Raw genomic sequence first — 15,125 nt, 5'->3', positions numbered from 1 at the left:
TTTTCCTGTTAACTCAATTCTTTTTCCTGTTTAACATTAGAACAAAAAAAGCTGACTTGTAATTTGTTTGAATGAGACCTTAAAAAAAAGGAACAACAACAGACTGTATTGAAGGGACATAGAAGCACTGTTCTTTAGCACACTGAAACTTGACTGTCAGACTGACTCACAGAAAATGTTCACACCTATGTCAGCATTCCCTTTGTTACATTTTTTTATTTTAGTTTGCATTCCAGTTAAAACTTTACAAATATGGAAGAAAGCAAAATCAGCATTCTGGATGGCTCACCGTCTTCGCTGGGATGTGAACAAGTGCAACTCTGATATAAGACACGGAGGTTTGGAAGTCAAAGAGCAGATAAATACTGTACAAACTACAATTTTTGTGGATGATAAAAAAAGGCAACGCATTTAACAAACAATGAGAATGGAGTTGTTGCGAGAAGGGGGACAGAATGACTTTTCATCTGAAAAGCAAAATTAAATCTAAAGCAAAATAAATAAAAAGGCACTGTTCTCTTACAAAAGGTATATTACTGTATCATAAATGATAGATGAAAACAGCTGGAAGCTGATAAAGACCAACATTAATTTAGGACATACAAAAACATGCAAAATCTGAGAAGGAGGATTTACCTTACATGTGCCTATTACAGTTACAAGACAGACGCTGTGAAATACTCAGTTCCAGCAGAGGCAAAGTTGGTGGGAGGAACAGTACACTTCATCCCCTTATGATAAGAGGAAAAAATGAAATGACCTCTCAAACACCTAAGTACTTAATCAGGACTGAAATACAAGCTTAAAACAATAGCTTTCAATAACAAATGGGTGGTTTGTGTTAAAAATGTTAATCCCCAAAAAGGCATATTGGCTCAAGCTTGCTTTAAAAGTAGCTGAAATCATACCAAACCTTGGCATGGTTGTTGCAGAACAGGTACTGCTGCTTTTATAAATAAAATGAAAGCAACAAAATACTTTTCATTATGAACTGGCAGACTTTCTTTTCCTTATGCTTTCATCTTTGGTTTAGGATTTTTTTTTTATTTTGAATCATTTTCCTTATTTTAAGGAAGAGGAAATGCATTAGACATCATGGCCAAAAAAAGATTTTATTTCCTTATAAAATAATAAAGTTGGGAGACCTTTTTAAAATGACTCGTGTTACTTTTGTGGTCCTTCCTGTAAATATTCCAAAGTGGTGGATAATCTTAATGTATCTACCCTGACTATGGTTGCCTGGCAGATGCTTTTATGGTGCTCTTGTTCCACTGAGGTTACTAGGCTTTCAGGCTCCTGCTCAGATTCTGTAGAGAATTAGAAAAATGTTACATACATTGTTTCACTGCTGTACTCATAATGTGCAATGCAGAATATCACTTATAATTTAAGGGTCCATAAAACAGAAAGCTTATTTAACTCCTTTGCTTCAGTGGGTACTGAACTTGCAGCACCCAGTGATATTGCATTTTATAATTCTTCACACTAAAATACGGGAAACCTCAATATATCCCCTGAGACATTAGAACATTTTTTTCATGAGGATACTAGATGTTAGATAGCAATGTTAAGGTGTTGTCACAGTACCCAATTGCAAGACCATGTCAAATGTTGAAAGTAAATGTAGAGCAAAATCTACTCTTCTAAATAGTTTTTTTTACAAGCAAACAATCAAAACCTCCACAGTACTGTTGAATTAAAATCCTCCATTTTTTGCTAGAATTGCTACATTACATGTTGCAAAAAATGCCAAGAAGTCATCTTAATTTTCAGATATGGGCACCTTAATAGGACATCCAAATTGCACATTTGGTTACTTACATAGACACTTAGATGTGTAAATGCCCACTCCATGGATTTAAGTACTAATTTGAGCATTCCTGTCTCAGATTTAGACATACTATTAAAGCATCCATATTTGATATTGGACTCACAGTGCATATCTGTATTATTGATGCTTAAATAGAGTAAGAGCATATGAGCCAACTATATATTTTATATAATACTGGGTAGCTGAGTGCATTTCTATGGTGTAGACATCGGATATGATAAAACAACAATGCTGAAATTCCCAGTATATGTAGAGAAAATACCCTCAACATACCTTGGATACAGAGAATGAAATCTCTGCATTTTCAAATAAAAAATAAGAACTTTCAGGAATATCCTTTATTTCTAAATGCACTCACTGTAACAATGTTAGTACAGATATATCCACTGAACCTTATTTTCACTCCACACCGTTCTACTAGAATCTGTACAAAGATTGCTTATTGTAACAAAGATATTTATGGTTTCAGATGTTTCCCTAAGCAGCAGTTGCCCAGTGTATTGGATATTAAGCATTCCAGACATACCAGACACATAGACTCATTCAGTCAGGAATTCATGTCTCCACCAAGCTTTTTCATGCCCTCCCTTCTTGCTCATTGAACAATCTTCTTTTATGTTTCTGTGGGGCTTTCCAAGCATTCTTCCATGTACTCTAGCTTAAACATAATCTTCTCTGTTAGAAGTACTCCAGGCATAAAGAAAACATGATTAGACAAGGAAAAAATTGCAATCAACTCAGCCTTCCATGGAACTCCTCTGAGAGGCTTAAGAGCATTCTGAGAACCTTTCTATATTCTTTTAATGCGCAGAAGCACTTGATGTTAAGCTTGGAGGGGCAGTGTAAGTATCAAAATACTGCGATAGACTTGACTAGGCATTTAAAAGAAAAAAAGACAAATAAATAAAAATATTTGCATACTGACCTCTCTCAGTGAAGGAGGAACTTGAAAGCACTAGCACAGATATATGACACTGTATTTCTAAGGAAGCACTGGAGAACACAGAGCTCAGGAACAGCTCAGTGGCCCTTTTAATGGTGACGCTGCTTGAGGACCGAGTATATTGGTTGTTCCACTTCAACTACTTCATGCAAGAATGGAGTTGAAAATAGTTCCATCAGCTTTGCTATGTGCAGGTGCAGGACTCCTCCAAATGATTCCTTCTCATCACGAAAGGTGGAGCTGTACCAAGCTTTTTCCTGAGGATGTTCATTGCAGATACTACCTCAGTGAACAGTGACTTCCTTGGCTCTTGTTTTTGCAGAGTTGGAGCAAGATCTAAAATATGCATCAGGATGAAAAAAATAGAAAGTAACTTATAAAAATGAATGTGGAGAATGAAAGGATAAGGGAGCATGTTGGGAAACACACAGGTCTTGTCATCAGTTTGCAAAGAAAATAAATGGAAGTCTGAAACTAAAGTACAGGATAAGTTAGACAACCATTTTTTCACTGTAAGAAATCTTATTTTAGTCAAACGCAGCTCAAATTACAACAGAGAGAAATAATTTTAGAAGACTCAGTTTACAATTATCTTAATCAGGCAAATATAATTTAGTTAACACTCCAGTATTTGAATTAATGAACTCTAACTGTAGTTGATTTTCAGACCGTTCAGTTTGAAGTAACTGGGAATAAACAATGATTTTTAATATTTTGAAATACACAAGAGGTTGCCTAAAATACACTTCAACTAATTTCAGGCAATAGTTTTTTAAAGCAGGCAGCTAGCTTTTCTATTCTCCATAGCTTGTAGGATATTTTAATACCATTAGTTACCATGGTAAAATATATTGCAAAGCCATTTTCAGTTCTGATGCTAAAGAATACAAGTTGTGAGTTGTTTTGCTTGTAAAGGGTCTGATAGGTTATGTCCATTTTCTTCCCTGTATTTGAAGATAATAAACATTTATTTTATCACTGAAGAAATTGCCTTCATTCATTGTGCATAAAAGCAAGAGTGAACTCAATAGTGAATGTTATTCTTGATTAATAAAACTTCTAAATTTGTTTGAGAAACACTGACTTAACAAGTAACAGCTGTGGTTAAAGAAATATGTTTTATCAATAAAAACAGATTACCCTTACATTAAATATAAAGAATGTAATGATAAGCATCTAACTTTCTCAGGTAGAACAAGTCCCCAGAAAGTAATTCTTCCTTAAGTGGAAATTTGGGATCACAGAGTCTGTATGTTTTAAAAATAAATGCTTGACGTTAAGAAAGCATTTAATCAATGACATGAACATGAGAGCAGTTCTCCAGCAATAGAAATGTTGTATAGTAAAAAAGAAGATTTAATGAAAAAAATGAAGATTTTTACTCATCTATATTTTTCTGTTTTTATTTTTTTTTTTTAGTCTATGGGCCTCACTGCAGCTTTGATAATGCTGCCAAAGGTTACTTGTTCTATTTAATAGTAGCAATCCAAAATTAAATGCTTGAGTGCAAGCCTTAGCATATTTCACACATTCATAAACAACGCACATCCATAGGTGTTGGAATAAGCCTCTCTTGGCCAGCTGGAAGTTCATGTATCAGTCTGGTACTGCATTATTTCACCAGCAGGCAATAGAGAAAGCCAAACTCTTGTTCCCATGCAGACCTAAATCTTGAAGTATGTAGTTCCACAATTGTAGACACTTTTTCTTTTTAGTGGAAAGACAACACAAAAGAAAAAACTTACGTTTCATTGAGTACTGAAGAAGGTATAAAGCTTCAGTGCAAGTCTCTTGCAATTAGAATTGTAACAATTATTTGACAGTCCTTCAAAAAACTTTTAATTTTTAACCAATTTAAGCAAACTGAAGAAAAACAAACCTGTTATCAGATCAAATAAAATATTTCATTATGATTAGTGTGGTTTTTATTACTTTTTAGGGAAATTAAAGGATTTCTAGCACCAAATAGTTTACCTAAATGCTATCTGCAAAACGGAAGGGATTATTACGGTGAGCTTGGACACCTTTTAAACCAGCCCTCAAGTCCAACTGCAACCTAACCACACCACCCTAACAACCCACCACTAAATCATGTCCCTGAGCACCGTATCCAAATGGTTTCTAAACACATTCAGAGATGGTGACTCAACCACTTTTCTGGGGAGCCTATTCCAGTGCTTAACAACCCTTTCTGTAAAGAAGTTTTTCCTGATATCCAACCTAAACCTCCCCTGGTGCAGCTTGAGGCCATTTCCGCTTGTCCTGTCACCTGTCACCAGTGAGAAGAGACCAACCCCACTCTCACTGCAATCACCTTTCAGGTATTTGAAGAGAGCAAGAAGGTCTCCCCTCAGCCTCCTCTTCCCCAGACTAAACAGCTCCAGTTCCTTCAGTCTCTCCTCATGGGGCATATTCTCCAAGCCCTTCACAAGCCTTGTTGCCCTTCTTTGGACCTGCTCCAGCACCTCTATGTCCTTTCTGTACTGAGGAGCCCAAAATTGAACACAGTACTCGAGGTGGGGCCTCAACAATGCTGGGTACAGGGGCAGGATCACTGCTCTAGTCCTGCTCACCACACCATTCCTGATACAAGCCAGGATGCCACCGGCCTTCTTGGCCACCTGGGCACACTGCTGGCTCATATTCAGCCAACTGTCCATCAGCACACCAAGGTCCCTTTTGGTCAGGCAGCTTTCCAGCCACTCCTCCCCAAGCCTGTAGGGTTGCCTGGGGTTGCTGTGACCAAAATGCAGGGCCCAACACTTGGCCCTATTGAAACTCATATGGTTTACCTTGGCCCATCGATGCAGTCTATCCAGGTCTCTCTGTAGAGCCTTTCTACTCTCTGGCAGATCAACACTTCCTCCCAACTTAGTGTCGTCTGCAAACTTACTGAGGGTGCACTCAATCCCCTCATCAAGATCACTGAAAGATGTTGAATAGGAGTGGCCCCAGTTCCGAGCCCCGGGGGATGCTGCTTGTGACTGGCCGTTAACTGGATTTTACTCTATTGACCACAACTCTTTGGGCCCTGCTATCCAGCCAGTGTTTCACCCAGCAGAGCATATGCCCATCCAAACCATGGGCAGCCAGCTTGTCCACGAGGATGTTGTGGGAACACCAAGGTGAGACTGATAGGCCTGTAGCTAGCCATATTCCTGTAGAAATGTGTTCTTTTATTTAATGGAGTGCAAAGAAAATGTCTTTTGGGTTTCCTTCTTGGCACCAAAATACTTGGCCCTTGAATCCAAAGGTTTTAAAAATTTAAGAAATGTCAGGATGAACCGTTCTGACACAGGAATGTGGTTTCTTGTTTTCTTTTGATTTAAACTATTAATTAATATGACTCATATTTGTGTGTGGCTCAGACCCAGAAAATGGATAAATTCCTTTATCCAAAATATAAATAAATTACCCTATTCTATTTGTATCGTACAGGTTGCTAATTGCCAATGTCTTTTCTAAATGTGATAAACTGTCTACTCATAGAATTCAGTTAAATACAGTTCATTTTTCCTGTGTCTGTCTTCCTTGAAATAGAGATTGTCTGCTCCCTGTTTCCTTTTTCCTGACTGCTAAAGACAGGCGGTTGTCACTAAAAAAATTGTATTTTTTAAAGAAGATTATTACAGTTATAAAATGCAAGCAGGGTAAAACAGAATATATTTCAATCAGGTTTCAATCTGAAAATATCCAATTTATTAGGTATTTTTCAAAGCAAACCAAGTTTTATGACAATTTTTTTTACTGATGTTTTGGTCTTTGGAATTTGAAAATAGAGATTATTTTTTCCATGTATGGCATTAAATGTGTCTGTGTTTATCTCTGAAACAAATACTTTATTAACAGTTTGATTTGAACAGAAGAAAATGTAGGCATTGATCATCCATATATCACTCTTCTGTTTCATTCATTACGCTAGAAACTGTTTTGCAGTTGGCAAACATTCTCTCCTGACTCTGCAAAGTTTCTTTTAAGATATTAAATGCAGCTAACAAGAGAAAAACAGCTTCCTTAAACTTCTAGTCACTTTATAAAAACCTGGAAAATCCTTTGAAATGTCAGTAGTCCAGCTTAATGCTGTGTGAACAACCAAGGTTGTATAAGTGTTAAAACTCAATGAATATTAATCCAAGTCAAGTACCATGCATAGAAACATCCTTTTTCTACCTGAGACGTTTTTTTCATCAAAATACTTCATTATAATGAAAAATTAATGCTTTTAAACATGGATCTGGGAGAACAGAGAAGTAAACATACATTTTTTAATTGCAGACTGGTCTTTATTTTTTATAAAGCTCATTGTTAGTGAGGCAGTGGCTTGAGTGTATGGCATACTCAGATGCTGTCAATCAGCTAATTAATTATTAGGCATATTTCACCTTCCCTTTTCAGATTCTTTTTTCCTCTTTTTTTCTTTTTTTTTTTTCTTTTGCTTTCATTCAGGTCATGAAATTGGCAGAGCATTTTGTTTATTCACATTTCAGCAACAGATTTGGATTTCAGAAATTAATGTCTCATCTCTAATTTTATCCTTACAAGGTGTTGGTTCCTTCTGGAAGATTGTATCCAAAGCTTCTTCCAACTGAAATCTTTCATGCACAGTTGTACTCCTACTCTTCTATGGCTTATCTTCAAAACAATATGAAAAAAATAATGGTTATTAACCTAGTGGTAGTCATTTCTTTCCCCTGGCATCTTCCAGATATTACCTTTGGCTGAATTTTGAATTGTGATCACATTTTGGCAAGATAGGATTACTTGATTGCAGTCTATTTAATAAGCTACCGGAGACAATTTTCCTCCTTCAACTAATTTCATTATTGCATGAATTATTTAATAGAAGCTATATCTTCTGTTGATTTACAATAATAATTCAACTGTATTGACATTTTCTGATTCTTAAATGCTCTGTCTTGTTTCTCAATGTTCTTTGAAGGTGGTGCATTTGTATGGAACATACTATGTAAATCTGTGTGTAGATATACCTGATGGTTACCTTCAGATCTTTTCAGTCTGAGATTGAGGTTATGACAGAAACATTTCTATATTCAGAGAACTTTGATCATTCCTTCACCCAGCTCAAAGAGTATTTTTTTCACACTTTCATCTGTGCTTGAAAGTTTTGAAGCTCTTGTATTGGTGAAGCATATGATTTTTCACATTTTAGAGGAAGATTTCTGTGTTATATTGTCACCAGAATGGCATGAGTGTCTTTTTGCAAACATAAGGTGTTTCCACATTGTGAGATTTTCTTGCAACAGCTAAATAGGTAAGTAGGCACGTCCAAAATCTCAGTCATCTGCATATTAAGAGCACTTTCAAAACCTAATATGAGTTGCTACATCGAAGTTTTACAGTGCTGACAGGCTATGCCAGACATGGGAAAAGGATACTTTAGATGTAAATATTGATTTTTCTGAGATACAGACCATGATGTTCCATAACCTTTGGACTGTATACAGATTTGATGATACTGCTCCGTTTACCTGAAAATGACTGACTCTTCACTATACCTCTCCTGTTGTGCTGCCGTTTACTATTACACTTGTTGCCTCTAATTTAGCTCCTCTTTTCTTCACCATAATGATAAGCAGATGGAAAGTGCATTTGCCTCTGTGGATTTGAAACAACACTGTCTGTCTTGCTTAACGCAGAGAAAAAGCTAAAGCAAGAAGGAGAGAAGAGTACATGCTGAGTGAAAGTGCCCCAAATCAAATCTGACAATTGGATATCTCTGGCTGATAGAAGGTCCCAGGGAATGTCCTGTCATCTTGGATTAGATCAGGCCTGCAGACAGAGGCAGGATTAAAATCTGGAAAAATGCTGTTTCTTTTTTTTCCACCCCTCCCTTTCAAAAAACAATGATAAACTCTTGGCTATAGTCCTTATCACTGGGAAGGACTGCGTGTTGTTTTGACTGAAGACAAGAGTTAGGGATGTAGCTGATCATCTCAGTGGCTGAGGGCCCAGCTACTCTGATTTCCAAGGCTGCTTCTATTCCTAATCTTCCTGATTGCATCATGCTTTCTGATTTATTGTTGTGCCACAACTGCCTTCCCAAAGTTGGTGAAGGAATGAGCAGCAGGCTGTTGGGCAGCAGACTGGAAGCTAAGAGGAAAAGACTGGGTAAAAAGGGAAAGCAGGTAATGGATGGCTCAAAGAAAGATAGAACCAAAAGAAGATGCAACAACTGCAAGAAAACCTAGGATTCAGCTGAAAAACTAAAATAGCAATTGATTGGCACTCTCGTTAGATATACTGCTAGGTATTAAGTTTTGTTTTAATACTGTTTTAAACATACCACTTATCAATAACTGTAACCAGCAAGGAGCTTGAGGAAACGGGAAAACAAGGCTGGAGAACTCCAGGCTGCCTTGAGACACTGTACCAGTTGGTAAGAACTCCTAGTTTTCCACCTTGTTTCAACAAGTCACAAAGCACTTTAAAGGAGATTTGGAGGAGCGCACAGCATGACTAAGTTATATCAAGGCATACGAGTGAAAATTATCCCTACTTGTGCCAGAAAGGAGGTATAATTTGATTGCTGAAGGGAAATTTCTCAAAGCTGAATTGCAGGAGGTAGTAGCTTTAAAATCTGCTACAACTGTTTGGAGAAGCCTGTGGTATATTTTAGTGGTCTAAAGTAGCTGTATAGGAGATGTTTTATTGCTTCTTTGGAGACATTTCCTTTACACTCTACATTTCTATTTCATACTCTTTGCTAGACAGGACTTGAAAAGAATTGTGAGCTCTTCTTAGTTAAAGAGCTGCCCTTTGAGAAAAAAATAAAATAAAATAAAAAAGAAGCTTATGAGGTAAAAGCTGTAACCTGGGGAAAAAAAGATTTTTAGAAGAGATATTCTGGTTTCTGATCTGAATTTCACCACAGATACATAACAAATTTATTTATATGTCAGTTCTATATCTTTAATACAGAAGTAGGTTTTTTTTTTGTTGTTTCTGTAATGCAGAAAATTGCTGAGTTTTGTCTTCATAGAGGAGAATGGTGGAAGAAGTGGCATTGCTAATGGAAGTCTTGTTACACATTATAATGAATGGCAGGAAGGATTAATGACAGAAGAAGTAATATAGGACAGCAGAGAGATGTAAAAGAGAACTTTTGAAAGTTTTGTGGGGTTTTTTTTAAGTAAAGAAAAGATAGAAGGCTATTTACTGTTTTATGAAGATCTATAAGTCTGTTAATGTCTAAGTCAAATACCTTTCATTTTGCGGGATTTTCAGCTGCTCAAATAAAGTAGTTGGAATTTAAAACAAGCAGTTATAAAATGTTTTCATACTCAATATTAAGGAAAACTCTGAGTCTGCTGGATGTGTCTGGTATCCTGTTATTCTTTTGCACTCCTTAGCCCTAACATGTTTCACAGAGTACTGAATTAACACACTAACTCAAAATGGTGAAATTTTAGCCTCTATATATTTTTTTTTTTCAGTCTGTCTCTATTCCTGATGAGCTGGGGTACCCACAGCACAGCTGATCACACTCTTAAAATATCATCTTCCTTGATCTCTTTAATCTGTCATGGTTGCTCTGCTACCTCTCTAAGCTTTGTCTCCCAAAGATCTGCCAAAAGGATTTCTTATTCATCCCTTGATTGGTTTTTCCTTCTCTGCTAAAGAAAACAAAGATGATTCCTTTGCCTCTAATCTTTTTGTGTCCTGGCTCTTCTCCCTTACAGTCTTTTGGATCTGTGCTTGGCCAGGGCCTCACTCTCTGGGAAACTAATCCTCCACTGGATTTTCTAGGTGATTTGGTAATGCAATGGATTAATAAAAATCTTAAGTCCAAGGTCTTTTCCAGTCCACAGTGAGGGTAAGTGAATACAAACAATCAGCTGAAAATGAGATAACACTCCTGAGTAACAAGGAAGTGACAAAAAATGTATTACTGTGTAATTGCAAGTAGAACGTGGCAAAAGTAGTGCCTTCAGAATATACTGTAGAATATAACTATTGACTTCATCTTTATACAGACCTTAGAAGGCCCTGATACCCAATTAATTCTTTATGATAAAGAAGATAGTGTGATTTATATAAATCATTAAGAAAACGTGTTACCTTTTATCTGAAGTACTTACAGCTCTAACAAAAAGTGGAATGCAGAGATATCCCAGGGTTTTCCCAAAGTTCTACTTCCCCCTCCTTTTTTTTGTTTTTAATTTTTTTGCTTCTTTCCCTTCTTCAATACTTAAAAAAGACTATATCTGAGGAGCTATGTTTATAAGGTGAGGCATTCTGTTTTGCAGATTTTGCTCTACAGGACACTTTATGGATCAGTGACTTGCTCAAAAGAGTTTGTATGCATATTTACAAAGCCATATACTGCCTGTTGCTGCAACTCAAATGCAGAACATACTGTATAAGTGAAAGAAATGCAAGCCTTGAGTACAAATTAAGGTTTGATGTAGTTGAAGCACTGTCATGTTGGAAACAGATCACCAAACCAGCCATTCAACTGAACATGCCACCTCTTCTCTAACAAAATATCATTGTGAAATTAAACTGGTGAATCCCTGAGTGACAGGAAAAATTATGAGCCAAAACGATTAATTAAGTAGTTGATATCAATCTCGTTTCAAATGTTTGCAATAAGCAATATGACTGAGTGCATAGAAGCAGCATTGCATTTAAACTCCAGATACTTATCGATACCAGTAGAAAGCACTTCAAGAAATTGGATGTTGTTTGCAGTGAATCATTTCAGCAGTGATTCATCAAATGCTATCGTACATATCTGACAGAACTCAAAACCAGCAAATGTTCTAATGGAACATAATAACAATGATGACTCGTACATTTGTAGCACTTACTAAAAAGAATTCCAGGATTGACAAATTGGAGCGGCAATGTTGGCAGACTTAAAATGAAGCATTTGTACAGTATATACAGTACTCAGAGATGTGGAATAGATTCCAATATGAAATGCAGAGAGGTTTCTTAACATCTTTCTGAAGCTCCATGCCAAGATGGTGCCTAATTTTCATCCTGTCACTCACAAAACCCTTTGCATCTGTTGTTTCAACATGTGAACAGTGACCCGGTTCAAGCTGCTGCTAAAACTTGAGCATTAATTAATAAGGGAAAAGCTGGCTGATGGATAATTAAGAGCAGGGTAGCAAATTCTAGACAATGGATTTGCAAAATTGCGCTTAGAAGAAGGATGTAGGGTAATTTAAGAAAAATGAATCAATTTTGAAATAACATGTTTATGGAAAACTATTTGCAGAAAGAATCACACAGTTTAAATAGCATGGAAGGCCCCAACCTTTTACCTTCCTGAGAAAATGCACAGTAATCCTCCCAAGCTGTTGTACTGGCCTTACTCTTAAACCAGAACTCTATCTCTTCACTCAAGAGTAGAGAACCAAAAAATCAAGTGTTAAATGGCTTTTACTCATCAGTGCTACTGGTGGTGGCAGATCTAATACAGAGATAACTGCTAATCTGCCCCACCAGGTGGACATCCGTACTGAGGAATTAACAGAAGGGTTCCCTTACAGCAGTCTGTCTGGAGCCCCCTATGAATATTATGTCTGTATTTTAGGAAAGCCCACTTCATCACCAAGAATAGCTTGAGGAAGAAGTCCTTCTGCATCTCTGTGTGGACATTTTAACTTAGTTTATGAACAATTTCTGAAGCATCATGCAGTTTTCTGAGGCCTTTCTGTTCTAACTATGGTGGCCATACATTTGTCTGGAACCTGTCTTAAATCTTTTTGTCCAGTATATTTATGATTTATTTCTCTGTGATGACAAGAGGCAGTTCTCAGCATTGGCTCATCTTCAGTTACATCTGTGCTGTGGATTTGCTGTAACACTACCATAGATTTTATAAATTACCTCCAGTTTTCTAAGAAGACACATTATGTTGTGCTAATCCAGCGTACTTTGCAATCATGTGCTTATTAAAAATTCTTTTGAAATTGTTATCTATTATTTACCTTCACTTTTCTTATTTTGCTATAGCTGAACGTGATAGGGCAGTAATTCAGATCAGAGCTTTCCACAAAATAAATAAACACAATCTCATGCATAGCTCTACAGAAAACGTTTTGTGTGTCTCTGGAGAGTCTTTTCATCTACTATTTAATACACTTTAAAATATTTTAAAATACAGTATCACCAATCTGGTAATTTTTTTTTTACTAGTTGAAGGTGGTCAAGTTAAGTGGAAAAGCAGTAGCTAGGTGCCCACAGAAAGCCACCCATCCTAGTTTTGACTGCCATGTAGGATCATGTTAAACAGATCTAAACAGATTTTATTCAACAGTATTTACCACAGTTAAACTACCAATCTCAAATATTCTATGTGTAAAAGCTTGTACTGCTACACATGCAGATGCAGTTATCAGAAGACACAACAAGGACTCTGAGATGATGAAAAAAGTCAACCATATTTACTTGGCCATGTGGTGCTAGGATAGGCACAGACCTGTACAGCGGGAATTTGAGAATCATCTCTGAATCTTCTGTTGTTATGAAAACCATCTCTTAAACCACAGCTGATGTTTCTTTCATAGATTTCAGATCTTAAAGAAATTGGAAAAAAAGATCTGAGCTAATGAGTCAAAAACTGTACAATAAAATTCAGTGAGTCCCTTTATGGCACATGCCTTGGTTAAGATCACACACAAATGTCCATACACAAGTTTTTACACACACTATAAAAATGCATTTCAGCAGTTAAAGGTGTTATCAGTAATAAAGATCTTATGTGCTTGAACAGAATTTTCTTCATTTACTTTCTTCTAAGTACTAACATTTCATTTTCAAAATTTGCATTCAACAAAGCTGCCCTGTCCCTGGAGACTTTCTGTGTGAGTCTGGATCAGGCCCTGGGCAACCTGATGTAGCTGTGGATGTCCCTGTTCACTGCAGGGGAATTGGGCTGGATGACCTTTAAAGGTCCCTTCCAACTCTAAGGATTCCATGATTCTATGAAGGATGCCTTAGTGGTCATTAAATATTGAATCCCTTCTGTAAGGAGGATGGCTTCTTTATCTTCAGAAGATGAGATTTAACAGATCTAATTCTGCCAATCACATAAATGTGATCTCAGACATTCCAGCTATCTTTCACTGTGAAATATCTTGTTTTGTTTTTGTATTTGCAAGCCTCATTTCCAAAAGGTAAGTGAGACATAATTAGTTTTTAAATTCTGCTTATTTGAGAAAAATACAATTGTTATTTCCTTTTTTTCTTTTTTTTTTTTTTTACTTTTTTTTTCCTTAGTTAAACACCAGTGCTTTCTTCTGTATAGCAGAGTGCTTGCCATAGGGTGGAGGCAGCCTGGCTCCATTTTGGCCAAAGGTGCTGTGTTCCTGCTGAACTCAGCAGAGACAAGCAGCCAGGAGCTGCTGCCTCCGCAGAGATATAAATCCCATCCGAGAGGCTCTGGTTTGCAGATGGGGCTGGATTTTCTCTCTGATGACAGGCAGAGGTTGCTGGGTGACTGTTCCTGCCATAACCTTGCTACAGCTGAGAGGCAGAGACTTGGCTGGCAGCAGCAGGCTGCTGAGCTCAGCAGGGTGCAGTGGGCCCTGGAGCAGGCTGGGTGAGGAGCATACCTGGATCCTGCTGCTTCGCAATGCCTGCAGAAACACAACAGGGAAGTGGTTCCCACTGGGCTCCTCCAGGCACCCTGTGTAGAGTCCCCTGCAAGGAGAAGCAGAATCATCAAAATGTGGTGGTTAAGCAGCCTGCCTCTTTGCTAGCTGCTCTGGCCAACAGTGTGCTGTATGTACAAAAACATCACTCTTTCCAAGGTTTGAGTAGACACACAGCACGTTAACATTGCCTTCCCAGGGCTGAGAGAGTTTCCATTTTCCTCTCCTTTCCTTGAGCAACAAGGTTAGAGCCGAAAGAGCATCATTCATTTTATTTACGCTTCTGTAACTCGGGAGTAACTCCTTTGCGGTCAATAGTGGTACATCAGGATGAAAACCGAGAGCACCAATTCCTGAGGCAGTTATAAGGCTAAAAGAATAAAAAAACAATCTGCAAATTGTTCTGCCTCTTAAGAAGATGTTTTTTTCATAGTAGACATGAATTGCAAATTTAATTATTTACACCGTTCTTGTACAAACTCCATTTGAAACAAAGATCACTTCATATTTACAATATTGTCAGATACTTTATTTTGTAATTTGCTTTAGAAACAAATGCTCTTGGTATATGTCATGTGAAAGCTGTTCCTTTTTAATAATACTTTATAATCCAAGAAAAGTAAGATAATATTGCTTGATAACTCATTTATTTCTTTTTTTTAATATTTCAATTTACAATGCCAAAACACTACAGTTACTAGTATCAACATCTTTATGCACTTGA

The sequence above is a fragment of the Numida meleagris genome, chromosome 3 (assembly GCF_002078875.1).
Source record: "Numida meleagris isolate 19003 breed g44 Domestic line chromosome 3, NumMel1.0, whole genome shotgun sequence".
In the NCBI taxonomy this organism is placed as follows: domain Eukaryota; kingdom Metazoa; phylum Chordata; class Aves; order Galliformes; family Numididae; genus Numida; species Numida meleagris.
This window is presented reverse-complemented; position numbering follows the sequence as displayed.